Genomic DNA, 11,753 nt, shown 5'->3' on the forward strand with positions numbered 1-11,753 from the left:
CCCTCCAAAAAAAAAAAAAAAATCCTCTGCTTATCTTGAGACTTAGGATCTAGTTTAGTTAGAACTGAAAATAAAAAGTTGTATAAGGATGGAGAACTTCACTAGGAAGGACTTACCACTTGTTTATTACCTGTTGCCATTGAGCAGGTATAGTGGTTTTGGGATCTGAGACTTCATTTGCATTCTCTCATGCTCTTTTTAAACGTGGCCTACTAGATGTTTTGCAGTTCCTTGAATTCAGAGATTCGGTGTTAGAACAGAGCACTTGTTCTTTGTTTCCATGGCTTCTTCAGCAAGTCCAAATAGGCTTAAACTCCTGTTGATAATTTTATAGGGAAGTAATTGCTACACATGAAGTCTTCCCAAAACATCTAAGTGGCATATACAAGAGCAAGCCAAATTTAAGACAAAATCAGTGTGAAGCAAGTGGAACTGGCCCCACAGGCCATTTGCTTCTGGAATCCACTTTTTTTCTTTCCTTTCATTGTCTTCCCCACTGTGGGTAGCTCCATTCATACATGGACAGCTGCATTCAATTCTTGCTGCTCACTTCATGCCACTTACCCACCCCTCATAATCCAGACCAGAGGTTAACATATTCAAGCTCAGGGAGGAAAAATGTAGAGGCATATAGGTAAACAGAGTCCCACATAGTTGTAAAACTCTATAAAAATCTTCAGTCTCCATGTTTTGGGTGTGTGCTGGCATTTTGGATATTTAGCTTTCTTGCTAAAGGACTTGTTTCAGAAGTGATGCGTAGAACAAACATGACAAGAAATGTTGATGGTCCTGCTTCTACAGAAGACTTAATAGAAAGCAAGCAAACATGAGCTTTACAGGCAGATTTCAAGGAGGAAAATGTGATAGCTTGGGAAATGTGTTCTAATGACAACTGAAGGGCCTTAGATGGAGCTATTTGGTAATTCAGTATGCTAATGACTTCAAAGTGACCTGTGCTCCACTGTGCTGCAAATAGATTTCTTTGTATTGGTACACACAGGCTTGTGCTTTCTGTTCCATAGCCTTATTCATTAATCCTTACTGACGTCTGTTACTGAATTTGCCTTCTCTAAACAGTTGGTTTCCATCTCTGTTATTAAATCTCCATCCTAGCAAATAGATAAAAATTACTTTTAAAACACAGCCCTGTGAAGACACAAGACTTGAGACATTCTTTTTTCTAAAGACAGTACCCCTACTGTTTAAATATACTTTTTTTTTTTTTTTTGTAGTTGATATTCACATGTGTGTTCAGATCTGACAACAGTTTTGTTCTCTTGGTGAGGGAATTTTTCCTGGAAGGTTACAAAAGCCCATTAATACAACCACACAATGCAGTGCTGAGGAGCGTGCATGCATGAACTACAAGTCTGCCAGCTTTTTGTGAAGCTCTGCAGGGGACAGTATACTGAAATAAAGCCTTTCAGGCCCTTTTCATGTAGTTCTGACCTTCCACTCTATATTAAACAGATGACTGGAACCAGAAAGATAGGTCATTGTGATTGCAGTTAATATTTGTAAGGACCAAAGCAGCTCTCAGCCTTTGAGGTAGAAGGGAATCATCTTAAGTGTGAAAATGTATCATCACAAGAATGGAGAGGATCAAAGGAAGGCCAGCTGGTGCTCGGACATCTTTTCATAACCTTTATTACAATGCTAGAATACACTAACCTCAATGGGAAGTCCATTCAGTTCGTGTATTTCAAATAGATAATCTGTATTCTGGTGAAACAAAGAAAGCTAAAAAAGCCCCTTCTAAAAAGGGGGTGGTCGACACAAATTTGCCTATGATTTAATCATATTGGTTTTCTAAAATCAGCTTAGCTTTTTCAATGCAAATATATGAACGTATGACATGCTTATTTTAGAAGTGGCTGAAAATTTGTAAATTTAGGTACAGAGAGTTCTAGCTGATTTTACTGTGTTTTACTTCCACTTCAGAATAAAGGCCCTCTGCATTCTCACTTGCCATGCACAAAAAGTAAGTGACAGTATTTCAGGGAAAAACTATACAGAACAACCATAAGCATTAAATCATCCACAAGGTATATGTATGTGGAGTCATGAAGAGGCCAAGATTAAGGCTGACTAGTTTTGACAAACACCAAAAATTAAGCTTGGGCTTCCAGGGAATATCATACCACTGTAAGTGTATATGAAATTAGCAATATCAAAGCAGAAACTCAATGAAGATTGCTGTTCAGAGGTAGGCTGTTACAGTAAAGTCCTGTGTCCACAGGCTGAGGGCTGTGCTAGCAGATCCATGCTAAATTGATAGGGAAAAGCAGTGGGACTGTAGGTACAGACCAGAGGTGAGCACTTCTGCCATGGTATTTTTTAGATGGGGAATACTGGAGATCACTAGAACATCAAAGTTCAAACTCAAGTGTTAAATGGTTTAGTCATTACTTTCAGATTTGGATTTCAATCAATCACTTTCTGAATTTGTTCCATGGATCCAGAAAGGGGAAAATATCCCTTCTACTTGTTGAGCAGGGACTTACTTCCAACCAACTTTTATTAAACATTTTGTCTAAAGATTGACACCTATATAAGAATTGCATTATTTATGAAGTTAGGCCTTGACAGGAAATTCAGCAGTCAGTCTCTTATTGCAAAACACCAAACGGACAAAAGAATATTGCCTTTTCCTACCCAGAAAGCGATGGCAGGCAGTCATCACATCATCTGAGCAACGACTGCAGCCTGTGAAACAGGCCTGAGGGGTGCTGAAGTTCTGACAGCTTCAGGAGATGCAACAACTTTGTTTCAATTCAAAAGTCATTAAAATCATTCCTAAATTCTAAAGCTCAGGAAAAAAAAGGTATTTAGTTTCTTTTTCTCCAAGTAATTTGAGTGTCAAATCTCTCTCCCTCTCTCACACACACTCTCTCCCTCTCTCTCCTGTCAGTGATGTCTCTCTCAGCAGCTGTCTAGTCATGAATCACTCCTGTCATCTGAAGCATATTTTTAACACTTCTGGACGTGCTCTAAAAGCAAATGCTGTTAAGCAAACAATTTGCACTGTTTTTCCATACATTCTCTTCACTTCCCAAAACCTTTCATAATCATGATTTTAAAAGCTGGGTCACAGGGGAATCAGGTACTGGAAAATACAACCTTTTGTATTGGTGACAGTATCAAAAAGTTACATCAAGTTCTCATGTAATGCAGATCTTCTGTCTGACTTGCAGAAGACTTGAAGTTGCCTGAAGCTTGAAAATTTCACTTCATTAAGATTCATATGAACGTTGCCTTTGGATTCACTCATTGTAGTCTGCACCCTCTCAAGCTCAAGCTTCTGAGTTTAGGAATTGAGCATACAAAAAGAAAATCACTCTCAAAGCTTAATTCAGGTGCTGTTACAGTAAAGTAGATTAGATTACGCTATGTTTGCTTCAGAGCAGTTATTTTATAGCCTGAAATGGAGAACATAATCATGGAGCCTGATAAATTATTTGTCTTGTAATCATGAGTTTCAGAGCTACCAGGAAAAGGACATTGACCAAAAAGGTTTTGATCTTAAAAGCTTTTCTGCTTTTCTCATCTCTCCTTTGGCAGAAGGATGCCCGCTGGGGCCTTAGGGCACCGAGGATCTTCGCTACGTGCCTGGAAGGCCTTTGGAATCGTCCAGTAACAAGTCAAGTAGGAAGAAAAGTGTATTTTTTTCTTCTGCCACTGGCTAGTAAGTGACTCTTCTGGTAATTCTAATATTTGTCAGGAGTACAAGTTTTTGAGCTCCGGATCTAAATGATTACATTAACACATGGGGAAAACAGGAATCTTGATTGTACCCAGCTGGAAAACTCTTTCCAAATAAAATGTGGCTTTTAAATAGCTAGGACCAAGTTAGTTTTGAATTTTCCAAAGCCTAGAAGTGAAAACGCTAAAGGATGCTTTTGACCGAAGTCCTAATGCAAATGTTATACAAACAGTATTTATGAGCTAAGTACTTCCACTTTGTGTTTGCATCTGGAACTTCTGCTTTTCTTTCTTGTTGCTTTGATGTCACATCCCTTTGTATTTTTTAAGTGCTTAGAAGAAACTCAGTGTGACAAAATACTAAATAATAATCGAAGTCTAAGACATAAAATGGTACCGTGTAATGTATTTCTGATAAGGAGTGCTCTCATACGTGGACTGCAATATGGATGAGCATCTTGAGCGGTCTGACTGTCCTGCATATATCGTTTGTCTTCGTTAGTAACCTGGCTGTAGTGGAATCATCAAAGAGTTGTCACTTCTGAAAGATTTGTTTTAAACAAGGAACCTTTGTCAACCACCACTAATATAGTCACTATTCAGCAGCTTAATTATAAGATCTGTGCTATTTGCTGTTCTCAAAAGTTCTTCCCTCTGAAGGCGTGATTAGGTAAAACCTGCCATGAAAAGGGGTTAGCCCTTGGTATTGCAAGAGAATCCTGACATATCGTAAGTGCCTAGGAATCAGAAGACAAAAAGCATTTCAAAATATTTGTAGCCATTATTTGGAAGTCCCATTCATGATGCTTTCGGATATACCCACGTGATTTCGGAATGCGGGGTTCGTATCAAGTAATAGGTTCCTTCACCTCTCCCTTATTGCTCCGTGACTTTAGGTTAAGCGACTTATTTTCTCCTGTAAATCCACTGGGCCAAATGCCTCTCCGAAGCGTCGCCAATCACTAGCAGGTGGGATGCGGAGCAACCCCGCGGTGTGAGCCCGTTCGCCCACCGGGTGGCAGTGAAAGCCCGAGTTACGAGGGGGACGCTCCCCGGCGGAGCAGTTCCTTCTGACCCACGGCCCAGGTAGTCGGGCTGTGGCTTTAGCGGTACTGAGAAACCTCATTCCTTGATGTTAGGAAGCGATAATGTCTTCACCGGTTTGCTATCTACACCTTTAACAAACTGTAAGGAAATAATTCCGTACCCTTAGGCACACCTTCCCAACAGAGGTGGAGATAGCGTTGCCAACAACAGCCGGAATATCTCTGTGCTTCATTCAGTCTTGTGGATACTGTGATTCGTGATACAACCAGCATTAGTTTTATAATGTGCTTTATCACCGTGTGTTCGGTCAGCATGTGCTCCTACCTTCTGCCTTAATACTTCACAACGGTTCTCTTGCTGCAGGTTGTTACGCGAGGTGAGCCCGCTCCCCAGCACTCACGCAGTGGTCCCTCGGGAAATGCTCTGACCCCACGGCAGAGCTCTGCGGGCTCTGGGGACCCCTTATCATTTCCTGATACTACTTGCGAAAGAAACCCTTAATTACTTCTTTAACTTAACCTGAAAGGATGCTCAGCACACTAAGTAGTTTTAACACTACTCCGTTTTGAACTTACTGGTAACCACCTTTTGCCATCCTTCGATTGTAAGATGCTCTGCCAACTCACCTGCTAACTTAGGAAGTCATTCCCCACTAGTTCTCCCTGCAGAACAAATGTCTTGGCTTCTGCTTCTGGCAAGGATCTGAAAGTATTGCCCAGCTGCATGTATTCAAACTCAAAGGGCAGGGATCAGAGAAACCAGTCAAAGCATAAACAGCGAAAAGTTGTTTGTGTTCAGAATAATTAAAGTATGAGTGTTTGGATGTTGCAAGATTGAAATTGCTTAGCTGTACCCTTGCCAGAATAGGTCAAAAATCAACAAAAAAGAATCTGAAAGTGGTTCCTTTCAGAGTAAGCAAATATTCTCTTAAAAAAAATGTACAAAACCTAAAATCTAGTAGTAAAGTGATAAGTAGGGATTTTGGTCCTTACATGTAATTTCCAAGGATGTCTTGATAGGGAGTTGCGATGTTTGGCTTTGTGATTTTGGCTGTACAGGTTAGTAATAGACGCAGATCAAATACTACTGTTGGTTTTAAACCTGCTTAGAGGTCTGGCAGCAGTAAAGGTATCTATAAAGTGTTACGAGTCCAATGCTATGACTTTGTCAGTACTTCAGCTTTACAACCCAACTACATTTCATTGCTTTACCATTTGTTGTGAGGGCTGTTATCACTGTAACTGGTATTGCCGTGTTGTTACTACCTGTGTGATTGCCAGAAAAACAACAGATTGCTGTCGTGGTTTAATGCCAGCCAGCAACTAAGCACCACAGCTGTTCGCTCACTCCCCCCTTGGCAGGATGGGGGAGAGAATCGGAAGGGTAAAAGTGAGAAAACTTGTGGGTTGAGATAACAGCCATTTAATAACTGATATAAAATTTAATAATAATAAATCATAATGAAAAAGAAAATAAGAAAAAGAAAAAAAGAGAGAAGTAAAACCCAAGAATGACGAGTGATGCAAATGAAAAACAATTGCTCCCCACCAACCAACCGATGTCCAGCCAGTCCCCGAGCAGCGGTCCCTGGCCAACTTTCCCCCACTTTTATCTGCTGACCATGATGTCCTATGGTCTGGAATATCGCTTTGGTCAGTTGGGGTCAGCTGTCCCTGCTGTGTCCCCTCCCAACTCCTTGTGCCCCCCCAGCCTACTTGCTGGCAGGATGGTGTGAAAAGCAGAAAAGGCCTTGACTCTGTGTGAGCACTGCTCCGCAATAATGAAAACATCCCTGAATTATCAACGCTGTTTCCAGCACAAATCCAAAACATAGTCCCGTGCAAGCTACCACGAAGAAAATTAACTCTATCCCAGCCAAAATCAGCACAATTGCCTAAACTGGAACAGGATGCGCACCTCACTCTTGCTTCAACAGGGATTTTACTGCTATAGCATTTTCAACTCTGTTCAGTAGTACTTTTCCAAGTGAATCTTAACTAAATGTAAATGTGTTTATTTACGTGTTAGTTACTCTTTGAAAGCATATTGCTTTCCGTGTTTCTTGAGTCCACAGCAGCTGATAATCACAAGTACTATGGTTGTTTATCATAAGTATTTTAAGTACTCAGTTCTACCAGAACTGTCAACTGCTTTACTAATAGGCAATTAGTAAATTGTAATATTGTAATAGATATCCATCAATTTGTAATAGATATCCATTAAAATACTGTTCCACAAAAACATTCTAAAACAACTATTGTTTTACAACAATTATTTTGTAGAAAAAAATTACTTTCCAAATATTTTTAATATTTTGGTACTAGTAGTGTCTTGGTAACTGGGTTTTCTTTAAGGAATCTAAATGAGTTACGTACATTGGACAAGGATGCTAAAGATATTCAGTCTCCTTGTTAGATTTGTAAAAGCACTCATGAGTCTCAAAAAGACACCCTCCTGTACCTACCTATATACAGGTACCCACAGACATATGTAAAAATGTCTTCAAACTTGGCCTTCAGTTTCCAGCAAGGCTGGACATTGGTGTTCTTTAGAGTTTGTGTATACAATGTACATTGGGTTGGTTGGACTACTGAAGGAGCACATGAACCATATTTGCTATCCATTCGTAGTCAGTATCATTATTTATGCTTGACATATGTGTAATTTTTCCCAAATGAGAGAAAGAATAAGCTTGATCAGGATGAGAAGACTTTATACAACTGGAACTGCCGTTGCACTATGGTGTTCTGTGGGCATGATGATAATTGTTTTTTTAAAAAAAAAACATCTCCCAAACTGACATAGTTGTAGCCTGAGCAAAAATCATCCTTTGAACAGGCTTAAACTTTCTCTGAAATTCCACGAGTTAATACACTGATCCTCTAGAAAAATGTCTTGAGTAAAAAAGTAATTAAAAGCCTCTGTGAATTAAGATCACAACTTTTCCCCAAAAGCAAATATTAGAGACTTAGACTTACTGAAGCTCAATACGATGTAGTTTAAGAAAAAATGTCTATACGGATTAAAAGCTATTCCCCTGAAGTGGGGAGAAGGCCACCAGTCCCTGCTGCTGCTGCTTCTAGAATGTTTTATAATATCCAGTAGGACTAGATCAGCAGAACAGATAGGAAAGCTCTTGAATGGCTGATGTCCTCCTTTAGTAGAAGTGATGGATACTTCCTTGTCTTTGCTGAATATTTCCTTATGCAGCACTCCTTTTTGACTTTCTAGTAGTTGACACCTGTGTACGATAATTGGAGACGGATGAAATCAAGAACAGGCTACTGGGCAACAACAAAAATATCCACCTGCTCCTCTCCGTGTCCAGTGAGCTGTTGCTTTACGATCTTATGACTATCTGCAAATTCTTTTTTTGTTAAGAGCCAGTTGGATCAAGTTCAGCTGAGGAAAATGCAGTTAGGCAGTTGGGAAGGTATTAAAATACACCACTTTGGACTTGTCTGTAGGGGTTATAACCTGGAGATTGTCACTAAACTACTATGAATTAGCTTGGCCATCCCAACACTCTTGAAAAACTGTCCTTTTCTGTCTGTCAAGCCTCAGGCCTGATTTGCTTTTCTTTTGGAATTCAGCTTTGTCTATAATGGGAAATGGAGGAGGGAATTGTTAGTTCATCTTTGTCCAGTGCTTCGAAAACGTGAAGTATTTTTGGAAGCTGCTTGATACAGTTGCTCATATTCTCCTCGGGCAAAGCAATCTAATATTTGCTCTCCACAGCCTGCTCTTAGCCGAGCATTCAAGGAGCTCTTGCTCCCCTTCTGTTCCCACAAGGCAACTGGATGTCTTTACTGCCAGTTCTGATTGAGACACTGATTCAAGAATCCCATTTATGGAGAGTCGAGACACTGATTCAAGAACCCCATTTATGGAGAGTACTGAATGTGTTTGGCAGATTTCCTCAACTGCTGTACTTCAACACTCAGTGGGAACCCTATCTTTCTGGAATAGTTCCTTGCTTGGCATTTTTATTTTCTATTTTTCACTGCATTTTCATTTTGACTAATTCTTTTTCAAATGTGCACCATGTTTAGAGATTTGATTGATTTAAAATTCCTAAGTACTGGGTTTAGATTTCTTAGCATCCAGGGTGCTTAATGCTCTCAGTTGCAGTTTCCTAAAGTAACATAAAATAAGTAATTCAACTGTAGTGGTGACAACGCTGCATATTTTACAGAATACAAATAGGTTTTTTTAAGTTCTTGGATCTCTTGCTGTGAACTACCAATAATCCTGTGCTAGTCAACATCTGTGCTGTCTGGATGTAGCTGGTCTTGGTTTTCATTTTTTCAGCTAGCAGAGAAGGAATTATTCCTGTACAACCAGTTCCTGCAGGGTTAATAATATTTCTTTGAAGTTACTATACTGCTTGCTACATCTTTTTGTCATTGTTTTTCAAAGTATCTTCTCTTGCATGGATTGTCAGTTTAAAGGAATGCAAAATGGGTTACCAGGATAGGAAAAACGCTGCTGTTTCAAGTCCATGATAAAGCTCTAATCTTACAAATGAGTGTGATATGCAGTGCACATAAGCTGTGAATGAGGTTTTACCTTTACGGTTCTTAATAACAGGCAAGACTTGTGCCTGTGAAACCCTTTCCATCCAGGATATAAAACTAGTAATATTATATGTTAATAGCAATACATTTTTAAGTCAAGAGTCCCCTTCTGATACTAGTTAATTAGTTACAGTTTTACTTCATTCATTGAATTACTATTTACTTCATTCCCTTGCTCCACCCACCCTGAAAAATATGAATATAATAGTCAGCACAGTATCTTGCTGTTTAGTAACATGTCTGTTTGCAGTTCTCTGTTTTTCACTGTACTTTATTTAAAACTTTATAAAAAAAAAGTTTACTTACAGTGAAGAGCTGCTGTAGTCTAGGCACCTAATCCTAAGAATTCATTACTTCTAAAGGAACAATTCATCCTTTCAGTAAAGGTAGCTGGCTCATTCATGACTTGCTTTGCAGGCTCCCTCTTATTTTTCTTCATAATTTCACTTGTTAGTCATCTGAAGTGAGTAGACGTTTTGTACATCCCCCATCTTTGTCTTTAGACATTTAGATATTTTTGTAAATAAGAAGCATATTTAGGAGCCACAAAACAAGACCTATGAAAACTGCCATAGTCAATAAATGAAATCCCAACAGATTTAGGCTCCTCTCTCATTTGGCTGTTTCGGAAAACTTTTTCCATTATGCTGCATTCCTTTCCATTCATTTCACCATTTCGCCAGTTCTTCTCATCATAAATATTGATCAACTTTAAAAAGTGCTGACCTGATTTATCAAAAGTGATCATTAATTTCCCATGCCTCAGATTTTAAGTGCTCAAATTAAGAGTGGATCTAGACTAGCTGGCTCCCTTCCCTTTGCTTTCTTGAAGCCTTTGAGTTTCCCTGCTGAAGACTGAGTGAGATACCCCAAATCACTTGCTGCTTTTGGCAATTTCAATCACTGGATACTGAAGTGAAAGTGAAATCTTCTTAGAATTCTATCATCACAAGTACAAATTGAATGAGAAAGCATAGATGCAAAGATACAGAGGTTTGAATTTACATGTACATGAGAAAATGCCCGATTGCTTTTTTTTTTTCCCTTGGACAAGTTCTATTTGCAAACTGAAATACAGCAAGATCAATGCCATGTGCAAAAACTTAAATGGCAGCTTTTGAAAAATTGCCCCATTAACCTGATGAGTTTCTAATTACAGTAAGATGTAAAAGCTTTTTTCCCCCGTGCTATGTAGGATTTTGTCCTAACAGTTTTTTTTAAAGCTACCCTGCTGTTAAAATAATTTAACTGCAGTGTTTGAGTATAATTTGTCCTACATTTCTTTTGCTTTCTCTGAGGAGTTACATAACTTCTTCATTTCTAATGAGTTTTCCTAAATATAAATTGTGATGTTATATTATGCACCTCCTTTGGCTCCAAACCAATTAATCTGAAGTGGTTCAAGGCCAAAGAGAAGTCTAGGATCGCATCCTAGCATTCCTGGTGAAAGGTTTGTTTATGTACTTTTTGTTTTAAATAAATGGTTCAGTGGTTAAGTCAATCTTCTGTTGAAATTGATCTTATCCTTTAAATTCATGTAATATTCTAAATTAATAGAGGATCATTTGGGTATCTGCATGACCTTGTGTTACTTAGATGCTGTTTAGAATCCATTTGTATAACAGCCAAAACATTACTGTGCTTTCCTAAATCAGATAACTTTAGCCATTTAAATGACTGTTTAAATCATAAGCAGGATTAACCTGGGAAGAGATCAGTAAAAGATCAACCTCACTTTACCCCTAAAGCAGTGCTTCCTTGCCTTTAAGTATATCCCATCACTGTTGTCTCCCCCAATCCCTCTGCCAGAGCTCTGCCTCCTCCTCACCAGGACTGTCACCTTTCTGCCCCAGCCTAGCAAAGCGGTGGGTCTGGTAGCTGGGACTAGCGAGAAGCCTCGTCTGTCAGTACTGCCTCTCCCCAGACCCAGAGTGCTCGTCTCCCCTCGGGTTATTTTGGCACCTTCTCTTCGCTAAGAGACGAATCTGCAGGTCTACAGACGGTGCGAGGAGGTACGGTACATCATCTGCCTTGCAGCGCAATTTCTCCCTCCTGCTGCATCTGCAAGCTCGGAGTACTGACTCTCAGAGCAATCCTTCTGGCTTTTACTGCGCTGTATTTTACGTGGGTATATCACTGATGTTTCCTTCACCGTTTGAGAAAAGCCGCTCTTGAGAATCTGAGTGCTTAGAACTTCCTCTGTCTCAGTGTTATGCCAATGTGTGGGACTATTTTCCTTCTGAAAAATCTTATTTAGATCTCTGCATATGAAAGCAGGATGATTAACATTAGGAAGCCAGGCTTGAAGAATTGTTTGATGTTTTAAAGAATTTCACAGCTTTCCAGTGACCATTTCTCCATTTTTCCCCCATCAAAGAAGAATTCAATCTCCTCCTTTTCAGTGATTTTGGAAATAACAGAAACGCA

This window comes from Haliaeetus albicilla, chromosome 1 (assembly GCF_947461875.1).
Source record: "Haliaeetus albicilla chromosome 1, bHalAlb1.1, whole genome shotgun sequence".
NCBI lineage: Eukaryota > Metazoa > Chordata > Aves > Accipitriformes > Accipitridae > Haliaeetus > Haliaeetus albicilla.